Genomic DNA, 15,532 nt, shown 5'->3' with positions numbered 1-15,532 from the left:
TCCAAAGGCCCGGGGCTTAACCCACTATGTTAAACCAGCTCACATCTAATTACTCTGTGTTTACACGTCTTCACTTACAAAATGATGCTCTCTCACCCTCCTACCTTACACCCGTCCCATGACAAGGTGTTTTTGTATGCTTCATCTCATCTGATAACCACCTGACAGGGTTGTCAGGAGATCAAGTAGGAGCCTTGAAAAAAAAAAGTCTTTTTATTTAAATGAAAGGATTATTGCTGATAATGCTGGAGAAAGCCAAAGTGAATCATGAAGTTTGGACAAGGCTAGGGATGATCTCAACAAATGCTTCCTCTCTGAAATAAGCTATCCGAACTTGATGTTCCGTGCAGCTAATGAGACCAGAAGTTCATCCAGGAGGAGAGAACAAGATGTGGGAATAAAAGGGAAAGCAAGAGTCAGGAGACCCAACAGTCAATTTCCTAGAGTCTACTTCCATAAACATGAAAATTTACTAAAAATGTAAAGAAATTTAAACTCTCTCTCCCAAGCTGTTCTCACATCTCAAATGTTATGAAAATCCATGTCAGACTGTCTCTAAAGATAGACACTGGACTCTCCAGGCACTGAAAGGCTAGATAAGCTTTGGTCCAGGCAGGAAGAAAGAGAAAACAAAGAAGACGACAACAACGATAGAAATAAAGATAACAGGACTGAAAGAAGTGAAATAAAAAGACAAGCAGAAAAGACAAACACTATCTGCGATGGGTCTGTCTCTGCACTGTGGGCTCTGAAAGGACTTTTCAGCGGCAAGGGGAACAGAGAAATACCCACCGCCAAGACCTCCTCTTAAGGTCCTACTGAAATCCCAGAAAAACCTTTACCCCTGAAAACTGTACAAACATATCACACACAGAATGTCACATCCAGCTTCAGGGGGTTCATAAGACCCAAAGCCCACCCCTAGGACTTCTAATGATCACCAAACCTTCATTTTCAAGACTCGTAAAGACACAGTGGCTTTACTCAAATCTGCAAGCTGGTGGACCATAGTTTTAAGAGAGCCTCCCAGGTTTCCAGTCTCTAGACCAGAACTATTCCTGTGGAAGAAAGCAGAGAAAAATTTCTGTCTTCAGGGCCAGAGTCTGAGTCTGTTGGAGTCCCTGTAAATACCCTAAAACTCTTCATTCCTGTTGTCCAGATTGGAAGGTTCACCAACCTTCTTGATGTGCTCACCAAGGATGCATTAGGGTTCAGGGAATGTTGGGCTGTCTTCCCTGGAGCTAACAGAGACTCCCCAAGCCCTTGGATGGAGACAGAAAAGGTGGGAATAAGTGGCCCAAGACAAATTCCAGAAACAGCCCTGATCATGATTCAAAACTTACAAAATACCCCATCATTTGTCCTGGGTCCAAGCAGGGATGTTTTTCTTATTCCTGAATCCAGTTAGGGTAGGAGGGAGCAGCTTGCCCCGTACCTACAGCGTGTATAAGAGCCCCCACCCCCACTTCTCAAGGCTGAGGCAGGGGGAATCCACATTGTGTGTGATTTGCTGCTCTAGCACTCCCAGGAGAAAGGAAAGGGACATGCCATCTGGTGCTATCATAAGCTGAATCACAGTCCTAGTAGGGCCCTATGGTGCTGAGTCCCCAGAGGGAGATTCCCCATCCTCATTCCATGTCCTCTGACTTAGCAGGAGCCTCAAGCAGCCACACACACACACACACACACACACACACACACACACACACCGCCAACAGCTGGCTAATGCCCAGAAAGCAATGAGCACAGACAACACAGCACAGACAACACAGACCAGATCTTTGGGTGACCGCTAACTTTGTTATTACTGGCAATCTACTATAATTCTTGGACTGTTTTGCCATCGTTTCAACCATCCGTGGCCCAATCTTCCCTTCCTTGCCTGACCACCTGGCTCTCTAGTTCTCTCCTGCTTGCTCTCTTTCTCTTTCCTTCTCACCCTGTGCACTGGGCTGTTCAATTAATTTAGTGCCAGAAAACAAAATCCACCGTTGGGAGCTTTTGCTTTCGAGGGCTGATACCCTGCTGTCTCACAACTACTTCTAACAGCAGCTGCAGCGGTGAGTGAAGAGAAAGTCATTAGGAAGAGGCCGGTGCGCCCCTTGCCCGTATCCTCCTGTGCTGTGTTCTTTGTGCTACTACGAGCCCTTGCAAGCAGAGGAGGAGAGAGAGAGAGATAAGCCCAGAGAGCAGGGAGACGGGGTTCTATCCAGGGGAAAGGATGCCAGGGAAGTGGAAGCTCCAAGGTCTGGATTCCGGATTCTAGAGAAACCAGCTGTGGCCCCTGGGCTAACCTTCACATCTGCCTTAATCCAAGCTTGTGTCTCCAGATGTCTGCTGTTATTAGAGATACCTGGTTGGCTGGTTGATTCGTTTCAGGCCATCATTTGTCTGTGAACCCACAAGGTCAATGAGAGGCCACCACACCCTTGGCCTCCACGGCACTTCCATCTTCTCCTTTCTGCTCAAAATTTGGCACAAATAAAAAAAAAAAAAAAAAAACTTCAGAGCAGAGCAGCTTATTCACTGCATCAAGGACTTCACTGTGGCATCTGGTGGCTTTCCGCTGCCCTGCCTGGGATGCAGCAGCTTATGTGACAGCTCTCGGGTCTTTTTCAACTCCTCAGGTCCCGCCCTATCCACGTCACCCTCCCCCAGAAGAGGAGGCTCCTGCCAGCTCCCACAGCACTCTCCCACCCTCCCTGTGATCCCACAACCATGAGCCTAGGGGGATCCAAATGTTTCCCCTCTTCCTGCCAAGTCACGTTCAGGAAATGGCCAACTCCCCCATCCAGACTTTTCTGCACAGGGTATCTAAGATTCCACGTACCTTCTCATTTCCTCTGTACCATCTAATGGGAGATGAGCTCCTTGTTTTTCTTTTTATATTATTATCTCTTCCTTAACAAACCCTGTGTGAGGTGTAACCAGGTACCAGACAGTAGCCTAAGCATTCCATAAATATTGACTGTATTAACTCTTATGCCAGCCCTCATTGTATAGAAAAGGAAAACAAGGCAGGGAAAGTCCTAATGACTTGCCAGGGTCACACAGGGTGGCAGTGGCAGAGCCAGGATTCTCACCCAGGCCAGCTGCCTCTCAATCATGATGGCCCAGGGCTTCCCTCCTTCCTCTGGGGTCAAGGCCCTCCCCACCTCACCATGAAGGTATTTTCCCACCAGCTCGCCTGACTCCTTCCTACTGCCCCACTCCCATCCATGCCAATTAGCTGTGGGAATGTTCAGAGTCAAGCCCCCTTTCCACTCCAGTCTCCAGTGGATCTTCCCTAGACTTCTTGGCTCTAGTACAAACAACATAAACCACCAGCTCACACGAGACCCAGCCTCATCTTATCACTGCTCATGTCCCTGTCCTCTATGTGGCAAATCACAACAATGATGCCCAGAGGCGGTCAAAGACAGGGGACTTCAAACCCACAGGGCCACTGTTGGCCATGTTTATGGGCCAAAATTGAAGGGTGAGGGCTTTTCAGAAGCCCACCCTTCAAGGCCCCCTGTCAGCAAAGTCTGACCATGCGAATCTGTCCAAACCCAACAACTACCTACCTCTTTATACACTAGGCATGCATTTGCATAATGTACCATAGCTCAAATTCAAATCTCCACCCCAGACCTGCCATCCGTCTCTGCTTCTGGCAGCTCCTCACACTTGGCAGCTAGAGGCAGACGATAGCAGTATCTGACCTCGGCTCTGTCCTTAGAGCGGGTTTGGCCAGACACACCAGGGTCCAGCTCTGGCCCGTTTCATTTGGAGCCTTACTACTCACTCAGGTGCCAAAAGTCTGAATGGCCCCTCACCTGCCCTGTGCTCAGCCTGGGCCAGGCTTCAACAGGATAAGCCTAATTAAAAACCACTCCATCTTCCCGCTTCCTCCAGGAATAGCTACTGTCTGCTTCTCCTCCAAAATCTGCATCTCATTTGTTACCAGTATCTTCTCCCTGTAGGTCCTTTCAGTTTTCCAGAGCCTATTAAAACAGCCATGTCTGCCTTATTTATATAAGATTAGGTTGCACTCTATGCAATTTCCTTCCTTTCATGTCCAGGGCAATTTATTCTTCCTCGTCTTTCGTGTGTCACGTGCTTTCTGTCCTTCTCCAGAATTCTTTCTTTTCCCAGGCTGGGATTTGAGTTTGATAAGGATATTGTCACCAGTCATCCTCTATTACTCAGGTTTGGTGGGGTGGGAGGAAAGACACTTCCCGTGTTCCTGACTTGGAAACGAGGGACTTTATTGAGTCAGCCAACAAGAAGGAAAAGCAGCACATGCCATGGGCACCAGATACCCAGTACCACAGCTGAGGGTGGGGGGGCGACCCTGAGATGGCTTTAGAGCAATGCACTGGGTTTTGCATTCACTCCACACGCCTCCACTTCCAGGTTAGGAGATGCCATTGTTAAGAAATGAAGGAAGGGAAGGAAACGGAGGCAGGGAGGGGAGGGGAAAGTGAAGGCAGGAAGGTAGATGGCATAAAAGTCAGCTTGATAGAATGTCAAGAACAGGCTTCTAGCAGTTCATTAGCTGCCCGGGCCATCAACCAAATGAAGTCCAGGCCAGGTTAGAGTGACAGCTCTGTGTTCAGATTCTGAATCTTAGCAACCATAATTCTAAGCATGAGCATCTGTGCATTTTCACAGTTTACAAGAAATTTCACTAGCACTTGCTAACACTAATCTAACCCTACTGGAACTAAAAAACTATCTGGCCAAGGGCTAGAATGCAGCTCTTTAGACTCAGACACCTGCTCTCTGCACCACACAGTCCCAGATTTAAAGGGGCATGGCCACATTCTCTCCTGCATTTTCAATGTGGCCCAAAGCCAGAAAGCACCCCGGGTCAGGACTGTAAGACACTGGAAGGCGGAGTTGGCCTTGGCCTTGGCCTCAGCAGCACACCATTTGCAACCCAGATTCTCCAACTTGCTTAGTAATACTTGAAGCATGCCTACCAAGAGAAAACCTCTTAATCCATTCCCAGAGCTTGTAGCTAAAAGGCAAACTCTTCCAAACACATCACGGATGCTGCCTTAGGATCTGTGAACTCACCTTCTTAGGATATGAATCCACATTCTTTCTGGATCCTTGACAAAAAAGAGAGAGAGAGAAGGTAAAGTACAGGCTCAGTCAGTAGCCAAGAATATGGACTCTGCCCAGGTTCAGACACTTGCTGCACCACATCCTAGCTGTGTGAATTTGGGGAATTACTTAGGCTCTCTGGGTCTTTGTTTTCTCATTTATTGGATGGAGATGATAATAATATCCAGCTCACAGGGCTAGATGTGAGAATTAAATGTATTAATGCATAAAAGTACCTATAGTAGAACTTGGCACATTGCAAATGTTCTACAAATGATGCTGCTGTTAAATCAATTTTTATTTGTAGTACAGAAAAGATATGTTTTTACCCAAAGAGAAAAGAAAATGTGGAAAAAGTACCTGTAATAGTAGAAAGGACATATGTTACTGACTCCCAAATCTTACCTCAAGACATTGTATCAGTTAGTCACAGCTGCATAACAAATAACCCCAAAGCTCAGTGCAACAGTCTTTTGTGTATGTGTGTGTGGTTATCTGTGGACTGGCTAATATGTGTAGGCCACCTCTGCTTTAAGCTGCAGATCTGGGTGGCTGTGACTATTTGCTGTGGTTTAGACTCAGGTCTGTTCTTCTGATGTTTACTCTTAAACTCAGGCTGACACAGTGTTGTGATGTGGAAGAAGCTCTTCTCCTTCATTAAGCAGGGAGAGCATAAATACATAGTTCTCAAGGGCTAGCCTTGAAACTGGCACTCTCTCACTTTTCTCTATATCACTCTGAGCAAAGCAAATCATGAGCCTAGTTCAAAGCCAAGGGGCGGGGAAATTCACTGCATATTTAGTAGGAGTGGGAAGGCATTGACATCATATGACCAAGAGCATGGAAACAGGGAAGGATGGAGAATCAGGAGTAATGATTGCATCTACCACACATGGGTCTACCTGTCTCATTCCCTTTATCTTCCCCCAGTGTTTGTTCTCTACCTATCCACCTGGTGATTCTCAATTCTCCCCCATGCACATCAGCTACCTATAGACACAGCTGATGTGCAGGCTGTCTGGGATGGAGACTAGATCTGATCTGTGAAATGTGTGTATCTCCAAGGATCAGAGCCGCATACTGTGGGACTTGACAGTCTGGAGGAATCCTGCTTCCTGCTGAGCCTGTTCTGGGACTACCAGTCCCCTGATGAGTCAGTGCCTGTAGCCCACCCCAGGTCAGCCAAGGCATGGGACCATGTGCCCACTGCACTCCAAGCTCACAGCAAGGGTAGGACCTACTGCTGTTCCAGAGTTAGACTTACCAACAAGAAGCATTTGACCCCTGAGTAAGGGCTTGGCTTCACTTTGAGGACAAAATACAGTTAATAGCTTTGAAAATGTGCAGCTAGAATAAAAATCGTTACCACAGTGGATTCTTCAAATTTTACAGGAAAGCAATTGCTTGTGAAAGCTTCAGTTAGTTGAGTTGCATGGAATGCGGCAAGACCACTTAATGCAGTTGTGATGGAGAGTCAGGCTCAGGCGTTTGCAAAAGGTCAAGGGGACATCATGTGTCTGGAAGCAAACATTATCTATCTGTGTTGGCCATCAGAAGATAAGAGTGGGATTGAGGGGTTATAAAGTGGCTCCTACCTTGGAGAGTCAGCCCCCTGGCATACTCTGCTTTAAAAAGGAGCTTGGCCAGAGAGCTCTGGGCATGCTCTGCTCTGCCATTCCATAGCCACATTGCCCTGCTCAGCACCAGCTGTGGTCCTCAGTGCCTTCCTGGCACCTGGCACAGTGCTTTCATTCATTCTAATGTCCGTTCAGAACATTCATTTGGAATAACACAGATTCTTCTCCCTCAAGAAGCACCATGTCTCTTCAAGCAGACAGACAGGAAAATCAACCTTTCAACACAGGTTGATCAGTGTTGTGATAAAACCTGCTCCTGCTGCTGGGAGATCACAGAAGAAGCACCCGGCCAGCTCAGGATGTGCAGGTGGGAACAACAAACGTGAGTTGCCTTGTTGAGTAAGGGGCTGCCAAGCAGGATAGGAAGAGGCAACGAGGAAGCAAAGGGTGAGAGTTTCAGACTTTGAGAACTATGGGTAAATCCCCACTGTAAGACGAAAGGAAAATTGGACATGACAAGAACTGAAGATGGAGAGGCAGGCAGCATCAAGTCCACAAAACCTCGATCTCAACCACTGGAAAAGAATCAAACGAGCACTCTCTAGGGTAGGGAGATTGTCTTATCAGGAAAACAGGACTCAGGATGTACCTGTGCCACCCCATTCTCCTTGGTCCCTTCTCTTATTCCCAAAGAAGGATCCCACATTTCCAGTCATCTCTCTATTTCCCAATCAGCTATCAGGATTCCTTCACCTTCCCGATTGAAAGAGTTATTTCTGGTTTGCTATACAGTGAGGTCCAGTGGTTCATCCATGTGGTTGAAAATGGCAGGATCTGCTTCTTAAGACTCAATAATATTCGTCATATGTATATATCACATTTTCTTTGTCCATTCATTTGTCAAAGGACATTTGGGTAGTTTCCATGTCTTGGCTTGTAAGTGGTGCTTCGATGAACATGGAAGTACAGATCCCACCTTCAAGATAACTGATTCCATTTCCTTTGTAGATGAACCCGTTAAGTGTGATTTTTGGATCATACAGTAGATCCAGTTTTAATTTTTTGAGAAACCTTCTTACTGTTTCCCACAGTGGCTGCACCAATCTATAATCCCACCAAGCTGGGGAATTTCTGTGCTCGGTTTATGATGCAATTTTGTGGTTAGAGCTAGAATCTTCCCAGCCCTCTAACAAGATAGAAAACAACCATAAAAACCTTCTGAACCCGTTTACTCCCCCCCACAAAGAAACTGTCACCTACCCAAGTACACAGAGTGATAAAACTTGACAATCACTCATTTCCTCACAAAAAAAGGCATATGTTCCCAATTCACTGATCTCATGGCAAGTGACTATTAATAATTTGCTTCCTGGAAGATAGTTTCAAAACATAAATACACTGAATCAATCTCTTTCAAAGTTTAATGTTTTGGGAATAAATGAGAAAAATCCCTTACAAAGAAATCCGTGCTAAGGAGAGAACATCTTGAAATGAGTATTTGAAAATACTAAAATTGGTACTTTTTATTGCCAAAAAGTGACGTAAGTAGTTTACTTCTATAATTGCTCATGTAGACACATACGCAAGCCAGACTAGCTTGTCTCAAATCTTTGAATTAAGTATTTTTAACCCATTTATTAAAATTACAAAAGTGTAACACTTTCTGATTGGTTTTAAAGAACAACAGACAGACATCACGGAAAATAGAAACAAATTCACTAGACAAACTAGAAACAAAATTTTGTTTTCAACAAAACCCTTCACATATTTAGTGGATGGGACTAAAATAATGAATATCACGATTTAGTACATGCAACCCAGGATATGTTTCTTGCCTTTGGATCTCTACATTTTTGTCAAATGTCTTTTCCAGCAATGAATAGAGAATAAAGCTAAATAGTGAAATAGACTGTAGTTAAAAATCAATGTTTGAATCATTTTGTCACAAATCATTGTGTCACAAAATGATAATTCAATAAGCAATACAAAGCACATTTAATTACATTTTTAAACCATCAACAGATAAAACAAAAAAAATTAAGTATTAATTCATCTCTACATTAATATTGTTGGTTTCTCTAATTCATAGCTTTTATGGGAATGTCATAGCCTAATTATAGCCTTAGAATATAGGAAGGGGGTGGGAGAGTGAGGTGAGGAGGGTGGATGGGGGGAGGGAGGGAGATTGGTGGGATCACCTCTATGGTTTATCTTACAAGGGTACAAGTGAATCTTTCTAAAAGCAGAGTATGAACATTTTAACTCAATAACTAAGAAAATGACATGAAGGTTATCTTGACTAATTTGATGAGAGTATTTCAAAATGTACATGAAAACAGCACACTGTACCCCATGATTGCATTAATGTACACAGTTATGCTATAAGAAATAAAAAAAAATGTTGGTTTCTATTTTTATATTTATATTTATATATTATAAATGATATATCTGTAAAATAAATATTATTTATTGATATACATTTTTAATATATACAAAGTAAGGCATTATGTGTAATAGATTAATATACCTTTTAGAAATAAATTCTAAAATACACATCTTAGAGGCATCTGGTCAATGTCTTTTTATTGCTTGAGTGTGCAGTCACACAATGTGGACACCACTGGTCAGGGTCACCCCTGTAGGCTCCGAGGGTCTCCCCACATTCATTGTTGTACCCCTTACATCCACTCTCCATCCATAGCCAAATTCACCTCTTCAAACTTGGCTTACCTGATTGCCCTCAGACAATGACCCACAGCTCATCTGGGTCCTCACTCATTGTTTATGTTTTTCTAGTTCTTTCAAGACCAGTGTAGCACAGTGCACAAGGTGTGTGCCCACTGACATGGGGAGGATCGAGACTCCCTCACCAGGATGGCTGGGGAGCCCTCAGCCAGGATCCCAGCCTCAGTTCTCATACTTAGCAATTGTTCTGTGAACACATCCAGGCTGTCATCACTGTGAGGAGAGAGACCACACAGGTTTTACCCATCAATGCATACCCAAAACCCAGCCCAGTGCATGGCATATTCAATAAATAACTTGTTGAGTAAATTAATCACTTTGTGGGGAAACTGAGTCCAGAGAGGCATCAACCATCAATCACTTGCTGTATCAAAATATCCTTCTTTCCTTCCCATGATGGTCTGGGTCGTCAGCCTCAGCACCTCTTTGCTTCATTTCGAGGGATCTGTGGCCCTTCCAGCACTCAGTAACACCCTAAGGTGCCTGTCTAATCCAAACCCCAGGGAGAAGAGATTAAGAGGGAACAATCCCTTTCATCCCTTTCAAAAAAAGGGATTGAAAAATCCCTTTCAATCCCTTTCAAAAAAAGAAACAAACAAACCCCAAAACCAAAAACCAAACAACAACAACAACAAAAAAAAATAGGATGTCACATCTCTGTTCCAACCTCTGCCAGAGTGACACACCACACTCAGGAAAGCCTAATGCCCTTCATGGAATTCAAACCTCTACGTGATCTGGCCCTGCTATGTCACTCATTTCAGTTCTTGCCACTCTCCTCTGTGGTGGCCCTGTTATATCCTTGCTCATATTCCTAGAACATGCCAGGCAAGCTCCTGCCTCCGGGCCTTTGCACTGCTGACTGTCTTTCAGATCTCTTCTCCCAGATATCCAAGGACTCTGTCCCTCATTTCCTTTATACCTTTATGCAAATCTTGCCTGCTGCTCTGATCACTCGACCTAAAATGCCGACATCTTTCAACACTTTCTATAAATCTTTCTGCTTTATTTTTCTCCTTAGCATTCATCACTATTTAATTTCCTACGCACTTTATCTCATTTTGTTTAATGTCAGTCTCTCAGACTAGAAAGTAAACTCCACGAAGGCAAAAATTTGTGTATGTTTTATTAACTAGCATGCTGCTCCTGCCTGCAGAAGTGCCTGCCACATAATGTCCAATACATACTCGTTAAGTGAACCACTGAGCGAATATCAAGCCTTCAAAAATATTCTGCAGCAGGAGAGCAAAGTGCTCAGTTCCAAGAGAAGAATCTGTCTTATAAAGTAGATTCACTGTAGGAAACAGAAGCAAATTATAGAAAATATGTTTTATGTGTGCAATAAAAAGCACAAAAGGACTTTGCCTATTTTAGACGAAATAAGTAGAAACTCCATGAAGAAACATAACAGCTAAATTATGTTCCAGATAGGATTAAACACTGTAGAAAATCAATCAGAAGTATAGACATGATAACAATCTCCAAATAGATAGAAAAAGAAATCTAGTGTTATGCAGAAAGAATGTGCCCCAATTATTTTATACGTAAAGACAACAGAAAATCCGTTTTTCAAACATTCTAAGTTTAGAAAGTATATGTGAGTTCTTTTTCTGAAAAATTAGTTATAACATTCCTTAGATCACTAGAATCAATAATAGGGGTGATGGAAGGACTCAACAAGTGTGGTGATAAACATCAGAACTAAGTAGAAGGGCGGGGCATGGTGGCTCACACCTGTAATCCTAGCACTCTGAGAGGCCAAGGCAGGTGGATAGCTTGAGCTAGGAGTTCGAGACTGGCCTGAGGTAGAACAAGACCCTGTCTCTTGAAATAGGAGGACATTGTGGCTGGCACCTATAGCCCCAGCTGCTTGGGAGGCTGAGGCAAGAGAATCACTTGAGCCCAAGAATTTGAGGTTGCTGTGAGCTGTGACACAACTGCACTCTACAGAGGGCAACAAAGTGAGACTCTGTCTCAAAAAAAAATTAAATTAAACAAAAATAAAATAAATAAAAAGAAACTAAATAGAAATGGTCTAAATTGGCATAAGTGTGGTTATAAACGAACAAAATAAAGCAGGCAGAGATTAAAGAAACAGAAAGCAAAAATAGAGAAATGGAAAGGAAAACAAAAGCCCTGATGTGTTCAGAGAGGTCAAAGTTTCTTATTTTGGTTTAAACCTTAAATAACTAGAAGTAAGAAGTTTTTTCAGACTTTAAGGTATCCGACAGTCTTAACTTCTAGATGTTAACAAACTGTAAAAATTGGTTGTTAGCAAATTTTCACATTGCAGATGAAAACAGCAAACTAAACGTATCTATTTAGCAAAGTGTGATTTTAAAAAAATTAGTATGAAGTTTCACAGTATCTATTAAAATCAAAACTATTTATGTATTATGGAAATCATCTGTACTATGTACTTGTCATTTCATCTCATTGATCAAAGACCAAAAATGATTTCTTGAATCTCCCACTGTGGCTGTGGGCTTGTGACATGCAATCATGTTTGATGGGTATCGGAGACCATTGGCAATGATGAAAGAGCAACAGCTCCAGCAAGACTGAGTGGGGACCTGGATTCCACCCACCTGATTTCTCCTATACTTCAGGGGCAGACTCCAACTGCTTTTAGTGAGTCTTAGTGGCTCCCTGGAGCCATGTTTGGAAATTGCAGGCCAGAGTACCCTGGGCAAAAGTTTTTCACAGAGTCCCATCCATATAAAAAAAAATCTTGATTTTAGAATGTGCTATGAAATCCATGCACCCAATGCCAATTCCTGGTTTGATATTATACTACAGCTATGTAAGTGGTTACCATGCAGGTAACAAGCAGGGGTGGTCATATTCGGCCTGTAGAGGGCAGAGGCTGTAGTGAGTCAGCTTGTACTTTTGAATAAGAAGGAGTCTCTTTATTGTCCAGTTAGTGGGCATGAAGATTTTCACACAGTCCAGGCGGTATCTCTAACCTTTCAGGTCCAGAAACCAGGGTGTGAGGGTTGATAGTAAGTGTCAACTTGGAGGATGTTTGGGGATGAGATTAGCATTTAAATAGATGAACTTTGAGTAAGCAGAGTATCCTCCATAATGTGGGTGGGCCTCATCCAATTGGCTGAAAGTCTTCATAGAACAAAAGACTGGTCTGGCCTTCCCAATTAGAGGGAATTCTCCAGCACACTGTCTTAAGACCTCAAGGAGAACAGTGGCTCCTGGTTTCTACCATGGCCAGCTCAAAGTTCAGATTTTGACAGATTCCATAATCCCATGAGTCAATTCCATATAATGGACCAATCTCTTTCGCTCTATGTACACATCCAATTAGCTCTGTTGCCCTGGAGAACCCTGGCTAATTCAGGGGGACTCTGGACAAAGGATGCATGGGTGTTGTTCTTGCAACTCCTTATCAATCTACAATCATTGAAAATAGAATTACAAAAGTCAAGGAGGGACTGAGAGATGGTTCCAGACTGAAGGGATCTAGAGGGATGTGACAGCTAAGTGTATCATGACCTTGGACTAGATTCTTTTGCTATCAAGGACATTACTGGCTCAAGTGGCAAAACCTGAAAGGTATTCCTGGGTGAAGAACATAAGAGATTGTGAATACAATATACATGCTATATTTTTCTGTAAGCTTGAAAATAAGGGGTTAAAAATTAATCCACAGATCCACATGCGGGACGGTGATTGGTTGATGAAGATTTAAAATAGAGGTCAGCAGACTTTTTCTGCAATGAGCCAGATAATAAATGGATTCTTTTTCAGCATTGCAAACTCTAAAGTCTCTGCCATTACCACTCAATGCTACTGTTACAGCACAGGACTCAGCCACAGAAAATATGTAAACAATTAGAAGTGGTCCTATTGGGCCTTTAGTGGGCACAGACTACAGTCAGCTTATGGTTTTGAATAAGAGGGGTTCTTTATTGCCCAGCTAATGTGCACGACGATTTTCATAGAGTCAGGGTAACAACATCTCTTCCTTCTCAGGCCCAGAAACCACCTCATTTTGCTCTTTAATATCCAATGTGCCACTCCTGACTAATGTTATATAATATCTCCCACCTTAAGAAAAACATAGCAATGCTATTCTTCACTCATAATGCTATGGTTCCTTGAAAACTTTTTGCCTTGAAACAATAAAGGTTTTCTTGCCTCTGAGATTTCCTAAAATTATGTATTTAGTGCCGGTTACATCATTGCATACAATGCTGCCTTGCCCACAGGCTGCCCTGAACACCAGCTTCCAACAATCCTCTAAGCTCTTACAGTGCTTTACTGATGGCAGGCACAAATGCAAGTCCACCCAGGGTATACAGGAAAATGTTAGTTTACCATGTAGAGCTTTGTAGCAAAAATGCAAAACAACACATCTTCTGTACTTCTTCTTTTTAACTTTGAAGCCATAGTGGCTGAATTCCTAGGTGTTCTCTTGATTGCTTTGAGTCTACACTGCACACCTCTCTTCCTATATTGACACCTGAGTGGAAGTCGGGCAAGTGGCCTTGGGTTGGTTAACAGAAAGGTCTGCTTTATAACAAGGAATATCCATTGGCCATTAGGCATGGCTTGAAACCAACTGTGAAAACAGTGTCTGCAGCTTAGTCAGGGCAAGAGACAGCACCAGCAGATGGGTCACTGGCGATGTGAAGCATGGGTCTCAACAGCCATCCCTGGAGGACTGCCTGACACATGGCACAGAGGACTTTCCTGGATGCCAACAGCAGGGGGGCAGGGTGCACAGTGTAAAAGATAACTGCCGCCATCCCTGCTACCCAAGGGTGCTATAGAGGGGAGGGAGCACCTGTTCAGAGAATAGTCTGTGTGGGAGGCCCCTCCCCAAGGGTTGGTGACAGACCGTAGGCAGACCAGAGCCCAGACTCACCCTCTGCCTGCCACCAGTGACAGTCACCTGCAGTCAGCACCTCAGCACCAATCCTGCTCCCCAGACTCATGCAATTGCAAGAAAGAAACACCATGCTGACCCATGAGAGACCCACTCCCAAATGCCCTCCTCTAGCCAGCAACAGGACCCCAGTGCAGCCCTGTATATGTGTGAGTGCTAGAGCTGCCAGGTTTCACCCCTGGGCATGGGACAAAGGGTGAGACAGTGTCCCAAAGAGGAGAAAGGACCAGAGTCCATTCGAGTCCTGATTGAGGCTCACAGATCCCAGCCCAGCCAGCCCCAGCGTGTCAGGGCCCTGGTAGCAGAGATGAACAGAGCAATTTTCCAGGGGCACATCCTGCTGCCTCTGCCTCATCTCAAGGAAATCATCACAAAATGTAAGGCAAATTGAGTCATAGCAGACAAACCAACAGCACCACGGGGCGCAGGGGATGAAGTTGTTAATTTCTGCTTGAGGGATTGGGATAAGCTGCATGAATGTAAATGGGGCCTCTGGGCAGAGATCACGTTCAGTAACTGATGACTGTCAAAAGCTGGGAGGTGGCGGGGCAGGCAGCAAGTGCTATTTGAGAAGAGAGCATGCGTGAGACGGGACTGGACAGGCAGCGGGAGTGGCGATACAGAGGACCCTAAATACCAAGAACTTCCAGGGGGACCTTGGCACTGGATTCTGCAGATGGCTGAGATGCACTGAAGGGTATCATCTGAGGACAGAGGGCTCTAACACCGCACAGAGCCAGGGTGGAACTGGCACAGGCCAAGCCTTCTCCATTGGCCAGGTACCTTTTGGGTACATGTCATTAGCGCAGTAGGACTGGAGGAGATTTCTCCAAAGGACTTCCAGTGCCAGAGAGTGTGAGAGCAGAATGGAGAATAATTGGCCAGATATTGGGCCTGATGCCTTACTTTTCCCATGGAAACCCCAATAAGGGCTCTGGCTCAGGCTTTCCCTTTGCTCCTGCTTCTATCCACCACTCAAACCCTGTGACCCCAATGGCGTGCAGCAATCCTCTTCTGTAGGACCCTGAGAATGAGAAACTTCTGCTTCCGAGTCTCCTTCTTGGTTCCTCCTGTGGCCACATCGACTGTACCAACATTTACTTAGAACAACCATCTGTTCTTGTTCATTCCTAAATGAGTGCCTGGTGTCATGTTCTGTGTGCCATTCTCTTGGGATTTTTTAGACTGGGTAACTGGAAATGCTGTGGTTTCT

The sequence above is a fragment of the Otolemur garnettii genome, unplaced genomic scaffold (assembly GCF_000181295.1).
Source record: "Otolemur garnettii isolate 467f Iridium unplaced genomic scaffold, OtoGar3 scaffold00074, whole genome shotgun sequence".
Taxonomy (NCBI): Eukaryota; Metazoa; Chordata; class Mammalia; order Primates; family Galagidae; genus Otolemur; species Otolemur garnettii.
The sequence above is the reverse complement of the archived record's forward strand: the minus strand, read 5'-3'. Positions refer to the sequence as shown.